The sequence below is a fragment of the Triturus cristatus genome, chromosome 8 (genome assembly GCF_964204655.1).
Source record: "Triturus cristatus chromosome 8, aTriCri1.1, whole genome shotgun sequence".
Lineage (NCBI taxonomy): Eukaryota > Metazoa > Chordata > Amphibia > Caudata > Salamandridae > Triturus > Triturus cristatus.
In genome coordinates, this window is record NC_140591.1 from 465,232,984 (window position 1) to 465,247,632 (window position 14,649).

Below are 14,649 nucleotides of genomic sequence, written 5' to 3' on the forward strand. Positions count from 1 at the left end.
CCACTGGAGTCTCCCCCCGACAGGTGTTCTGTGGTCGGGGGGGGAAGGGAGAGGGCGTCACTGTTTGTTTTTGGGTGAGGACCTGGTGTTACCGTAACCACGTCCTCTGCCCTTGGTGCTGGAGCCACGATATCCACCTCTGTTGGTTTTATCGTAGGTACTCTGTGTGTTCCCTTTAGTGTATTGCTGCTGTGACCCCTGACCTCTAGCTGCTCCTCTATTCCCGGGGCGACAAAAGGAGCCACTGCGAAACTGCTGCGTCTGCAGAGCCCCCACTGATTTGGCAGTGTCAGTGTCTTTCTTAATTTTCTCGAGGGTAGTGTCAACTTCAGGGCCGAATAAGTAGTCGGGGTTGACTGGTTGATTTAAGATGTTGTTCTGAATCTCCGACTTGAAGCCTGAGATTATCAACCATGCGTGTCGTCTCAACATGACGCTTGTGTTGATTGCCCTCGCCACTGTGTCGGCAGCATCCAGGGCGCACTTGATGGATGCATTGGTAAGGAGTTGTCCCTCTCTGATGAGGAGCTCCGCTGCCTCTTTATATTCATCTGGCAAATGTTGGAGTAGTGATTCTAGTGTGTCGTAGTGGGAACGATCATAACGGGCCAGGAGTGCCTGTGTGTTGGCAATGCGCCAGATGTTTGCTGCTTGCGCTGCAATCCTTTTGCCTGATGTCTCCAGCACTTTGGACTCCTTGTCTGGGGGAGGAGCATCACCTGTTGTCTGCGAATGGGCTCGTTTGCGAGCGTTAGCAACCACCATGGAGTCCAAAGGTAACTGACCCCTAATGTACATAGGGTCTCCGGGTGCAGGCTTGTATTTTTTTTCAATCCTGGGGTTTAGCACCCGTGCCCTGGTTTTTTCCTTAAAAATGTCTTTTGCAGGTTTGAGAACTCCTTTCAACATGGGCAGAGTTTTTACAGTTCTTTCGGAAGAGGCGAAAGTGTCCACCAAGAAGTCTTCTTCGACTGTGTCAGAATGGAGTTGTACTCCATGATTGGCAGCCGCCCGTTCTATGAGGGCATTGAAGGCAGCATTGTCCTCTGTGGGAGATGTCTTTGTGCTGTAAAGCTGCGTGTCATGGGTATCTGGTGCGGTACCCTGGTCTGTAGGGTCATCCCATGCCTGATCTGGGTATTGCAGATGCTCATCAGGATCGACATCCCCAGGGTAGGTGGTATCATCCCCCATATAGTCCTCTACTGCGTCTGTCTCTGAAGGCGTAGGGGAAAAGGACTGGGGATCCTGAAGGGAGGGTTGTAAGCGTTCATGAAGCACTGGCTCCGACCCTGCTGGCATTTTGAGCTTGAGAGGGATTCTGTAGGAGTCCAATCCCCTCTCTGGCGTGAGTTTCCGCTTGCGGAGCATCAGTCTACCAGTGTTGGCGTCGATGAATTGTGGCTGTGAAGGCTCAAAATCTGTGTGTCCAGGAGACGGGGACTGTGACTGTCGGACACGTGTCCGGATCTCGAACCTCTTCGGCGCCGTGGACGGCAGCAAGCCAAACGTGATGTTGGTCGGCGCCGAGGGTGCTTTCGGAGCCTTGTGCGTGTCGGGGCCCGACATGGATCGGAGGGCTGCCCGTTCCCTGATGCGTTGCAACGATGCTGCGACCTGTTGCACGGAGAACGCCGAAGGCTCTTTGAAACCGGTCGGCACCTTGGAGGTAGGAGTCGACTGCTTTGGAGCCATGGGGTCATCGATCCGAAGAGAGGTATCGACGGTCGTTGGAGTCGACGACTTGGCGGGCGTCGCTGTCTTCGACGTGGACGCAGATGGAGCGGCCATTTTGACTTTGGTGGTCGTGGCCGACGGCTTCGGTGCCAGAGGCCGAGGCGCTTTGTGGGGACCGAGGGCCTTTTTCTTCGGGTTGGCACCGATATCCGCTGCAGTGAGCTCGGCGCCGAAATCCCTTTTACTGCGTTTGGGGCCGATGGCCTTTGCTGGCGTCGAAGGAGTGGAGGGCTTCGAGGCCTTCGAGCCGATTACAGCCAGTTTCACTTTTGGTTTCAGTGGAACTGGAGCGACGATTGGTTTCGGTTTCGTTGAAGGGAATCCAGTCGTTTTCGGTAATAATGGCTCGTGCGGAATGTTCGAGGCCGGGCCTGAAGGCGGGGCCGAAGAACTTTGAGATTGATCTCGGGTAAGGCCCGGAGGCGATCCCTCGACCTGAGCCTTATGATGACGCATTTTGTCGGCCTCCGTATCGACGGGTGGGCCTAGCTCCTCGCTAGAGCTATCTTCTTCGGCCCCAAAGGCCTCATCGTAGTCTCCTACCTCGTCGATGACTTCTTCCCTTTGAAAAAGCACCTCATCGTCGTCTTCCGATCAGGAGTCGTGTTCGGAAGCGGGGCTGGAGTCTACTTCTTCCACGCTCTCGGCGTCCTCGTCTTCGGTGCTGAAGATGTTGGCCGGGGCAGGCGCCGATTGCTGCGCTTCTAATCTCGCCGCCCGTCGATTCCGGAGAGTCTTCTTCGATCGGAATCGGGCACAGGCCATACATTTCGACTCATCGTGATCCGGTGAGAGACATTTGTTGCATACCGGGTGGACGTCGATGTGTGGGTATTTTGCGTAGCATAAAGGACACCGTTTGAATGGAGTCCTCGATTCCATCGTCGATGGAAGTTCGATGTTCGGACCAAACGGATCCGAAAAGCTGGAAAAAGGTTGTAAAGTGCTAAAGAAACTAGTCGATACCGAACGGGAACAGTACCGACGATAACTAAAGGCCTTTTGGCCTTAATCTGAATTTTCCTAACTTGAGCTAAGATAAGCACATCCTACCCAATGGCGGAAAAAAACAATCTAAGGATGGAGAGGATGCCCATGCGCACTGTGGTCCAGGGGAGGAGTCACCTATCTCAGGATACTTCGAAGACTCTTCCAGGACAACAACGTGCAAACATCCGGACACAACACTAGGCGGCGCTCTATGCACAGATATGAATTCAGCAGCCCACATGCCTCGAACCAGGTCGGATGCCAAGCATGCACATATGATATATGTTATTCTAATTTATGTTATGGTGTATATGCTGTACACATTACCAATAAGAGTGCATTATTAGTTGAAGAAAGGTGGACATGGTCTGCTGAGGTTCCAGATAGCCACTACATTCCACTCCAGTTTTGAGCCCTCTTTTTCCACCTACTGAGCAGTTTGTAGCCGCCATGTGCCCATTGAAGCATCAGGCCATGAATTGTAAATATGGGAAGAAGCGTTATGACTGCCTAGAGTCAACATAGTCAACTAGCACAGCATGGGCTGAGGTAACTGTCCACCCACATCCATCCACCCACCCTTTTGAGCGGTATATATGGGCTCACCCATATACATCTGGTGTCTCCCGCGGTACTACCAACCAGCCCTACTCCGTGACCTGGGCAATGCCACTGCTGGGGGGTCTACTGGCAGAAATTCATGGTAGTACCATAGTGGGACCAGAGCCACTATAACGCTTCAAGTGGCTACAATTATGCCTTAGTGGTGGAGAGGTGAGCTTGGGGAGAGAACTATACAGTTGCAATACCTCCAAGCTCTCCCTGTGGCCTGGGTATACATCTACCATCTTCGGGACCCGGAGAGTGAGGCGCCCACTGGCTGGTGTTTGAAGTGTTAGGTGGATCATTGCTCTGGGCTCTCCAAACAGCACTATGAATAATCAGTCAGCAAATGATGAATTCTTGATATGCTTTCTTGCGTGGGTGTGACATGGTTCATAAGAAAAAAAATTTCTGTGTGTGCATCTCAGCTCATATGTGACACCAAATGAAGATGGCATGGAAGAGATTAGTTTGACTCAGGACTCTGGAAGGCAACGAAGAGAGCTCAAACAGACAGTGGCATAAACACTTTTAAAAACTGTTTAACCACGCCCTAAAACGTAATAAAACAAGAATTTGTTTTGCTTATGTGAAATCGATTGACTTTGTCAATGTTTTTTAACATGCTGTACAGCAGTTGAGCTGCTGTGCAACATGGCTCAAAGTATAAAAAAAGTTATGTGGCACGATCAATGCTGACCACGCCATAGCGCATTTGTTTTTTACCTAAAGCCATGTTGAATAGCAGATCAACTGCTGCGCAGCATGTAAAAAAACATTGACAAAGTCAATAGATTTTGCATAGGCAAAGCCTATTGGCTTTGACAATGCTTGTTCAGTGTTAATTTTTTCAAAATCTTTAGTTAGGGGAGGGAGAAGTAGTAAGAACCCTTTAGACTAAGGTGGTCTAGGGTCTTATGTTCTATTTATTTGATCTTTTTCTCTGATTAACCAATTCTGTACTTTCCTGCATTGCAGCTTAAAAAGTCCAACATGGGGAGGAGCCTAGCGCGCAACCAAGATGGCCGCGTAGGTGCGAGGCTCCCGAGGACCTCCGCGACCTCCTACATTTATCCTGTCTTCATCCTGATTCGGTTGAGGGGACTGTGTTGGTGAACCTGAGCCGAGGTGGTACCCGCTTTCCGTATTTCAATCGGACCCCGTGTGCCGTGATGGGCATCGATTGAAGTTTGCGGCCTGCTCCTCTCCTGACTTGAGTTGGGGTGTGATCCAGTGGAGAAGTGAATAACAACGGCGGGACGAGCCTGGCGAGACGCGTACCCCACACTTTCGCTTTTGATCCCTCTTGCCATTGTTGCGAGTGGGATCACGGCCCTTCTGTGTGTGGTGGTTGCCTCGCTGGGGGACCCTGCCTGCCCTGCGGAGACCTGCTCCGCCTTTCTGAGGCGACCTCTGGGGTCTTTGGCCTCGATTGTTCGCTCTCCGCGGTAGGACTCGTGGGTGTACGGGATACAGGACGATGGCGACCAAGCAGGATGGAGAGAAGCCGAAGGCCACATCGACCCGGCGTGGCGCTGCAACTCAAGCCAACATTATGGATCGTTACACCCTACCGAAGGGTTCTCCCGGCGGGTCGCATAAGTCTCCTGAGTGCCCCGCGGATGCCCCGGATTTGCCGACGGATCGGACTTTGCAGGACGTCATGGGCGCCATCGCGGAGATGAAGACCTCGGTGGGTCAACAATTTGATACCCTGGCGCACAAACTCGACGCGGTTCTCATCGATGTTAACCTTGTCAGGGCAGATCTTTCCAAGACAAATGACAGGGTGGACTCTTTGGCCCACATCGCGTCGGGCCTCACGACTGAGGTGGCGGCCCTCCAGACGGAGGTACGTCGGCTCCGGCAGGCCAGTGCGCTCACAGATCGGCGACTGGAGGATTCCGAGAGTCGGGCCCGGAGGAACAACGTTCGCATTATCGGGGTGCCAGAGGGACTGGAGGATTCAGCGGCGGATCTTTGTGGAGGATCTGATTTCTAATCGTCTGCAGCCTCGAGGTTTGAGTAAATTCTTTGCGGTGGAGAGGGCCCATAGAGTTCCTGGTGGCAAGCCGAAGGTCGGAGCTCCCCCGCGGCCTCTTATTGCCCGTATCTTCAACTTTCGGGACAGGGATGCGATTTTACAAGCTTCTAGAGTGCAGGGGGCGCTTAAGCTGGAGAACGTGGAGGTGAACTTTTATCCTGACTTTACGCAAGCGGTCCAGAAGCAGAGGCTGGGTTTCATGGGCGTCAAGCGGCGGCTCCGAGATATGAACTTGAAATACGCCATGCTTTTCCCGGCCAGGCTGCGTGTGGAGTCCGGGGGTCGCTCTCATTTCTTTGACCGTCTGGAGACGGCCGGGGACTGGTTGGACACTTTGCCTAGGGGACATGATCGAGAGGGTGTGGGGGCCGCGGGAGGAGCGTGCCCACTGGACCGGGCCAGTGATATTGACACTGGGGCTAATTCCTGATGATGCCACTTTTCGGCTGTGCTCAGGGTTTGACTGTCGTGCTTTGCTCCCCCTCCCGTGGAGGTTGTGGTGTGTCTCGAGGGGGTTCTCTTTCCTCCTCTAGGGGGGTCTTTGTAGTTTAGTTCATGCAGGGGCGACAGGCACACTGCAAGTTGGGGGGGCTGTTTGGGCTCATGCAGGGGTGCAGGGAGGGGGGAGTTTTGTTTGGAATGTTGGGTTGGGGTTGGGTATTGTTTGTTTGTACCACAAGGCAGACATATTATTGTGTTCTATTCAAGGTGCTCTCTGGGAGGGGACTGATTGGTTTTGGCTGTGATGGGGGGTAGGGGGCTGAGACTTCTTTCCTGGAATGTTAACGGACTGGGGGACAGGATAAAACAGGGGGTGGTCCTGCAGTTTTTAAAACGGATTTCACCTGATATTGTGTTCTTGCAAGAAACACACCTTATTGGTAATTCCTTCTGTGCTATGAACAGGCGGGGCTATCGCCTTGTGGCCCATTCGGGCTTCACCTCTGGTTCGAGGGGTGTGGGCATTATGGTTAAAACCTCGCTCCCGTTGGAGGTTGACGAGGTGCTCCATGATGACAGGGGGCGATATACGGCTCTGGTGGGTAGATGGGAGGGTAAAGTAGTTGTTTTGGTTTCTGTTTATGTCCCGCCGGGGTTGCAGACGACTACTTTTGCTGATTTGGGGCGCCTTCTTCTTGGGCTGCCGGAGGGGATCCTAGTGGTTGGTGGGGATTTTAATGCTGTGGTCTCTGGAACTGAGGATCGTCACCCACCCAGGGATCTCCCCCGGGCCCAAACTTGGTTGTCTGGCCTCTTAGATACCCTGGGTCTGGTGGATTGTTGGCGGCTAAAACATCCTGCGCAGGTACAATACACCTTTCATTCCGGGGCTCATGGTAGTCTTTCGAGACTTGATTATGTTCTGATGCCAGCGGCACAGGCGGGGAGGGTCGGGGAGGTGCGGCATCTTGCTCAGGGTATTTCAGACCACTCCCCGCTCTTGTTGCACTTTGATATTGTCCCGGGGATGGAGGGGAGGGTGGTCCCGATTAACCCTTGGTACCTGCGTAATCCCGAAATTCGCGCAGATTTGATTAAATCCCTTGAGCAATATTTTGGAGATAATGTGGGATCAGTGTCGTCTGCTGTTTCTCTGTGGGAGGCGTTCAAAACGGTACTCCGGGGGGAAGCCCTGTCCCTCATTTCCCATTCCAAGAGGTGTGAGCGGGAGGAGGTGACCCGTATCGAGTCTGAGATAACTGAGTTGGAGGGTGACCTGGATTGTGGTGTCAAGGACGACAAACTGCATGCTCTCAGGATCAAACAAGCGGACTACAAGGCCCTAGTCACCGAAGCGGCCAGGGGCCTGAGTAGGGAGCAGCAGGGGCGACTGTATGATATGGGTGATAAAGCTGGAAAACTGATCTCGTGGCTGGATAAAAAGGAGAGAGCGAGTCGAGTTGTTCCGCTGGTTGAGAGAGTGGAGGGTGTGTATGTTACTGATCCGGGTGAAATTGTTGATTGCTTCGCAGAGTATTTTCGCGGGGTGTATTCCCCGGTATCTTCTCGCTCGGAAGAGGATTCTCGCGACCTGCTTAAAGATATTGCGTTGCCTTCCCTTTCAGAGGAGGATAAATCGTTGATGGACGTGACTCCGACGTCTGAGGAGATCGCCCTGGCTATACGTTCAGTCGCCTCTGGCAAGGCCATGGGTCCTAATGGCCTTCCCATTGAATTGTACAAATTGCGACCGGATACATTGGCGCCGCATCTTCGTGATATGTTCCTCGCGGCCCGGGCGGCGGGTTCCCTCCCGCTAGACCAGCGTCTAGCCACTATTGTGGTTATTCACAAGGAGGGGAGGCCGCGTGATCGGGTCACTTCTTACAGGCCCATTTCGCTTTTGAATGCGGAACCGAAAATTCTGGCCAAGGTGCTGGCTAATCGGCTGGTCAGCGTGGTGTGCGATCTGATCCATCAGGACCAGTCCGGTTTTATCCCTCATCGCAACACCGCGCTTAACCTGCGGCGTCTGCATGGGGTGCTCTCGAGGGTTCCGTTCATACGTGAGCCAGCCATTTTGGCGTCCCTAGACGCCACTATGGCATTCGACACGCTTGAGTGGCCATATATCTGGGCGACGCTGGAGAAGTTTGGGTTTGGCCCGGGATTCATTGGCTGGGTGAAATTGTTGTATTCCGGACCGCTAGCCCAGGTGGTGGTGAATGGTAGAGTGTCGGCTCCTTTTGAATTGGGTAGGGGCACGCGACAGGGTTATCCGCTGTCGCCTCTCCTCTTTGCGCTCGCCTTGGAGCCCCTGGCGGAGTGGCTGCAGTGGCACCCTTCGATTCGTGGTCTCCGGTGGACTCCTGAGTATGAGGATCGAGTCTCTCTCTCTACGCGGACGATATTCTTTTGTATCTCGCTTCCCCCGCGTGAATCGTTGATTGTGTTAGTGGATGTGCTGTATTCCTTTGGCCGTAACTCAGGCCTAGTCATTAACTGGGCTAAGTCCTGTGTATATGTCCTCTCAGGGGAGGCTCCTATCCTCCCGCGGGGTTGTCCTATCCAGATTGCTCAACAGGGATTTAAGTACCTGGGTATTTTTATTACCCTGGACTCTGCGGCCCGATACACACAGAACCTACTCCCCCCCCCCTCCAACGTTTGAAGGCGGATGTGGCGCGTTGGAGGCGCTTGCCGCTCTCGCCGCTCGGCCGGGCGGCGCTGTTTAAGATGTCGTTGCCACGGTTTTTATATGCCTTACAAAACACGATGGATGTCGTTCCGGCTAGTTACTTTCGGGAGGTGGAGGGGCTGCAACGCCAACTGTTTTGGGATGGGAGGCCGCGGATCGCCCTCGCGAAGCTGACGCTCCTGTGGTACGATGGGGGGGGTCACCCTCCCCGACATCAAACGTTATTACTGGGCCTCCCAGCTGGCTGCGATAAACCACGGGCTTTATGGGCCCGCCCTAAATCCGGCTTTTGAAATGGACAAATTGTTGTTGCCGGGTGGCGACTACAATCGTGCGCTCTACTCTAGATCGCTCGACGCACATTTGACGGGTCCGACACGGGTCGCGGTACGGGTGTGGCATGCGGCAAACTCGGCGATGGGGTGGAAAGATTGGCTGACCCGGGCGACGCCACTGTATGCCTCTGAGCGACTGGGTTGTTTGTGGACGACGAAAGGCTTCGAGAAGTGGGACACGATTGGCATTAGCAGGGTGGGCGATCTTTGGACGAAGGGGGGATTTAAAACGTTTGATGTGCTGAAAGCGGAATACCAGTTGCATGACAGGGAATACTTCCGGTATGTACAGGTTCGCCACGCGTTGTCTTCCGTGTTCCCGGAGGTCGCGTCCATCCCGGAGTGCTCCCCTTTGGAAGATAGAGTGCTAGACGGGCATGTACCGGATGGCACCATCTCATTGATCTATAAAAAGCTCATCAACGATCGCTCGGGACTGCTGGCCGCCCTCCGTGAGGCATGGGTCTCTGATGGATTGGAGCTGGACGACGAGGATTGGGTATCTGCGGTGGCCTCCCCGAAAGAGGTGGCCATACCGGCCCGCCTTCGTTTCGTCCAGCTCAAAATACTCCACAGGGTTTACGTTACGGGACCGGGCCTGATGCATATGGGATATGCGGTGGATGGGATGTGTAAGCGTGGGTGTGGCATGTTAGGGACCTTCCTCCACATTTTGTGGGAATGTCCGGAGGTGACTCGATTCTGGCGTGGTGTGCATGCGGTGTTGCAAGCGGTTACGCATGTTGCGCTGTTCCCCGAGGCTAGGAGGTGTCTGTTGAATGTGTGGGAGCCGACTGATTACACGGTGACGCAAACGTGGTGGGTGACATTGGGATATATGGTGGCCAAGCGTGACATAGCACAATTATGGGGTTCCCAGAGGTCACCCACGATTTCGGTATGGAAGGAAAATATGGATTGGTGTATGTTCCGAGAAAAGGTTGTGTATGTGGCGAGAGGTAAGCCTGGGAAATGGGTGAAGGTGTGGGGCCCCTGGAACTCCTATCGCGGCGGGATCTGTACCCCGCCACTGACGCCCGACTTGGCGGCGGCCCTGTCTCCCTAGTCTGCACATTCTCTTGATTCTGTGTTATCGTGACCACTTTGTTTCTGCCCCTGCCCTTCCCCCCCCTCCTATTCTTGTAGATTGGTAGAGCCCTCCCGAGGGGAGCACATACTGTTGCCTAGACTTTTGCCGCCTTGTGGGTTTGTTTTTCGTTTGTCATTTAAAATGAAACCGCCATTTGGGATGTTTGGGCACTGTGGCCGCAAATTATATTTTTGATCTGTGGGACTTTTTAGTGCTTGCTGCTCGTGTTTATGAATGTGTTTCATGGTCTCACTGTCTACTAGCGGCCGGCCTGAAGGTTGTAGGTCCATACTTGTATATCTCTTGAACTCTGTAATAAAGGTTTCCCAATAAAAAAAAAAATTCCAACATGCAGAGAAAAAAATAACTAATTTGGTTGATTTTGTTTGAATCCCTTTGAATAACAAACGTCAAGACCTATAAGAAGAAACTTCCCGATGACGTCATGAGACGTCTCTGCCAAAGATACCAATGCTTAAACTATTTAAGTGGTACAAAGTACCAAATACGAGCTGTTCACGTGAAGGAATCTGTGGGGGAAGTGCTCGGTTAGTGACGCCTTGTAGGAAAAAAATGGTCCCATATGAACAGATATTTTGATAGTATACAATGACTTATACCATTGTCTTCTAGAATATGTTTGGTTAAAAAAACAATATGTCATGCCCTAGAACTAAAAACAGAAGTGCATTAATTCTGACAAACAAATAAGCGAAGAGGCTGAATCAACGGCGAATCCACCTTTCTTTCCTCACTCAATGGTGACACCTCACACTGTGCCAACCACTGCTGCAAACAAGGAATAACAAACCTTAGCCTGGTGTATGTGGTGCTTACTCGTTAGCTTCAACCTTTTGCTTCTCTTTTTAGGGAAGGAAATTGAGGGACATGCTTTGCCCTGAACAACACTTTTGCCAAGTTTCTTGGTTGTATAGTAAATAATGGACTTCCGAAATGTGCGATTCAGATTGTGCTGCAATAATAGGATGTTTAATTTCCTATAGATTTTGATAACATAATCAAAATGTACTAGTGCTTTTCCACATTTGTCGATTACTTCACCCATTGCAAAACTAGTTATTTCCTTATCTGATCACCCATCAGTAAAAGCTACAGTGATATGAAAGTTGCAGTCTATGTGCTCAATGTGTGCAAAAGATACAAATAACTATGTCTCATCACTTGATGAACTGAACATCTTGCCTTCTGCAGGAGTTGTATGCTTCACAAATGCAGATCTGCAACAAAACAAGATGGAAATCTCAGACACCATCAATCGCTACAAGCATGGTCTACTTTTTGTCAGTGAAACCTAGTTCAATGACAACTCTCACACTATTCTCGATCTTCTGCTCCCCCGGACTATTCAATTATCAGGAATGATAGGGTGGGTAAAGTCGGGGGAGGCGTTGCAGCCATCTTCAGAAACTTTTCAATTCAGGGAACTTCCCAGTAGCTCTTTCTCCACATTCGAATGCCTTTCTCTGGAACTTCATGAGCAGCACAGCTCCCCCTTTTCAGGTATTATGCCGTCTAACACCCGCCAGTTGACCACTCTGCCTTCACTGAGGAATTCACTGACTTTGCAAGTGACCAATATTCACAAAGCGATACATTGATCATTCTAGGAGACTTTGATCTTCAATGGGGCATTTTGGAAGATTTGTCCACCAACCTGCTTACCACATTTCTCACAGGAAATGAACTTTTACAACACAACTTTAAACCAACACACTCCAATGGCTCCACGCATGACCTGATTTCCAAAGACAACCTACTAATAGTTGATGATCCTATACGAGTAAACCGGTCTGACCCCTTGCTCATCCCCCTCTCATTCTGTAACCCTGGGCCAACCCCCAATAAAAACTACTTAACAGTACTAAAAACATCGACCAAGGGACACTCTGCAATACAGCAAAGGCGGCACTACAAGACATCAGCCCCAACTTGGACATCGATAACTGGACCACCCAGTGTCTAGCTAGTCTTTCCATCTTGATAGACAAGGTTGCTCCACTACAAAACAAAGATAAAGCCCACACCTTCTGCCCCATGGTTCAATAAGTCCCTCTATGATGAAAGAAAAAAACTGAGATACCTGGATAAGAAATGGAGGCAGTCCCCCTCTATCATTAATCTCTCAAATCTCCAACGCGCAAAATTTCGCTAGCACAAACATATCTTTAGCAAACAAACGAATCAGTTTAGAACCCTCCCCGACTGCCACTGGAACAGCACTGCTACAAGTTATCAACGATGACCCGAGAGTACTCGACTCAAGTAACTTCTGTATCCTGATCCTTCTGGACCTTTCTGTAGCCTTTGACACTGTAACCAGAACACATTTCTGAACACACTAAAAAACGAATGGGCATATCTCAGTTTATTTAAAATTGAAAACGGTCTCTCCACATCAAAGTCTGTGGACCAAGGCGTCCCTCAAGACCTGATCCTTGCGCCCACTATTTCAATCTTTACATGGAACAGCTGGGAGACCTACTAAAAAAAGCCAATTTTCCTGCTCATCTCAATCACAAACTCAAACTCTCTACCTCCCGTTCAATCATGGATGGATAATCTGAACATTCTTAATAGCAAACCTACTATTGTTGACCGTGTCAAATCCCTAGGTGTCATCCTGGCCAAAAAAGTCAACCTCCATTTCCAATTCAACACCATGGCCAAGAACGCACACTTCCAACTGTGCCTTCTCTGGGGAATTTGGCGTTTCATTCCTGAGCAAGACCTGAAAACTCTGGTTTAATCTTTGATACTCTGCTATAATTCTCTTTGCAGGCCTCTCCAAAACCCACCTATCGCATCTAAAATCCATCCTTCATTCAGCAGCGCGTTTCGTCTAATGGCCAAAGAAAATGACCATATTACACCCATACTGATTTATCTTTGCTGGCTTCCCATTGAAGTTAAGCCAATATATAAGAATGCTTGCATCACCCATAAAGCTATACACACTTCCACCCCTCCCTACCTTGCCAACAAACTCAATATCAGGCAGCTCTAGAAATTCACACAATGCTGAAAATCTATGGCTCAAACCATCAACTTTCAAAAAAGGTAAAACCTTATGGCGCAATCCTCAGGTAATGCAACGAGAATTTGGAACTCGCTACCTCCAAACCTTCGCACCGCCCCCTCTTTCCGGATTATCAAAACAGACATTAAAACTCATCTCTTCCAAAGACATTTCTATCAATAACATTCCTCGCCAAGCTCTCCACCAGGCACACGCACCTTCATCCCAGGTCATGACCCTGATTTTTACATGAGCTACTACATCCCCTCTGTCTCAATTTTGTAAATATGTAATATGCATTTGTGCAACCCTAATGGCTCCACCTTTTCTTAATATATATTCTTCAGTGAATATGTACCTTGTTAATCTAACTCACCACGAGTAACTGTTGTAGATACAAGTAGCGTCTCCTACTACCATGTTACTCCTATATACTTTTTGTAATTAGCTTCGCTCAATTGTAAAGCGCTCTGACACCTCTGGGTAAAGTAGGCACTCTATGAAAATGTATAAAGAAAGAAAAAAAAAGTACTTTCAGTGGAAAGGCACTGGCCATCAGAAGTAGTACTTGGTCCAGGCTCCATGGCATCAGGCAGGATGAAGACTCAGACTCAAAGCCCAGGAGAAAGATGGAGGTGAGGTGGTGCTAACCAATAGTAAGCAGGGAAACTAGAGTGACATGACAGCCAGCCAATGGTAAGTGAAGGTAATCAATATGCAGGCTCTAAGTCCCTTTTAAGATTTTTTTTTTAATACAGGAGATTTCACAAGCACAGTGCAAGCGTTGTGCAGCAGAAATCTAAAAATGTAAGTGACAGACAACTAGTAGAGGATGGCATATTTCAAAATGCTTGGAGACTGCCGTAAGATATCTGAAGGTTCCTCACAGATTTGATAGATAAAAACCTCTGTGATTTACTTTAAAAGAGGGGAGGGTGCAGCAGCAGATGCATAAATTGTAGACTGTCCTCGAGTGATAAGCAGCATACAAAACACTGAGGGGCAGGTGGAGGTTTTCAATTTGGCAGTCCAATGTAAAAACAGGCCATGCTTTGAAATCGGTTACTAATGTTGGAGGGTAACCGCCTTCTGTTTCCTGACCTGGAGTCCAAACACCCTCGCGGCTCGGCGGGGGATAACAGATTATAATTTTATTAGGTTGCAGGCCTCTTTTGGTTGAGAAGTTAAGTTGGAGGTGGACCATCAAAGGAGAAGATACCTCTTCAATCAGGTGGAAGTTGCTGAAGCTTTTCTAGGCAGCTCGGACAAACTGGGGAGACCATCTCTGATTTTGGGTTACTTTGCGACATATGCGTTCAGGCTGGAGGGTTGTCCTAAGGCCTAGTTCCAGATGATAGATAACAGAAATCCACCAGGGGGAAATGATCGGCAGCACTTCTATATATTTTTCTATTCTGGGTTTCACATGTAACGGGCTCGGTAGTGTTTCTCTCTCTGCTATCCTCTGCCTTAATCGCCAAACCTTCTGGTGAACTGCACTATGTTTACAACAAATATTTTGTTTGTACTTTTGTTCACAAACTAAAAAATAGTGATTATGTTTAGAGGTTTGGTGCTTGGATGTGATGCTGCTTGTATGCTTCTCACAAGTGCTGCAATTATTGCTTTAAAAAAAAGGCATTGTAAAAAACTGATTTAAGAACTGAAATTTAA

At 49.9% G+C, this 14,649-nt stretch overlaps 1 protein-coding gene across 2 annotated transcripts in view; it reads right to left on the minus strand.

Moving 5' to 3' along the window:
- Positions 1–14,649, minus strand: part of KPNA3 (karyopherin subunit alpha 3) — a 743,375-nt gene that overhangs the window by 535,947 nt on the left and 192,779 nt on the right. The window lies entirely within an intron of this gene.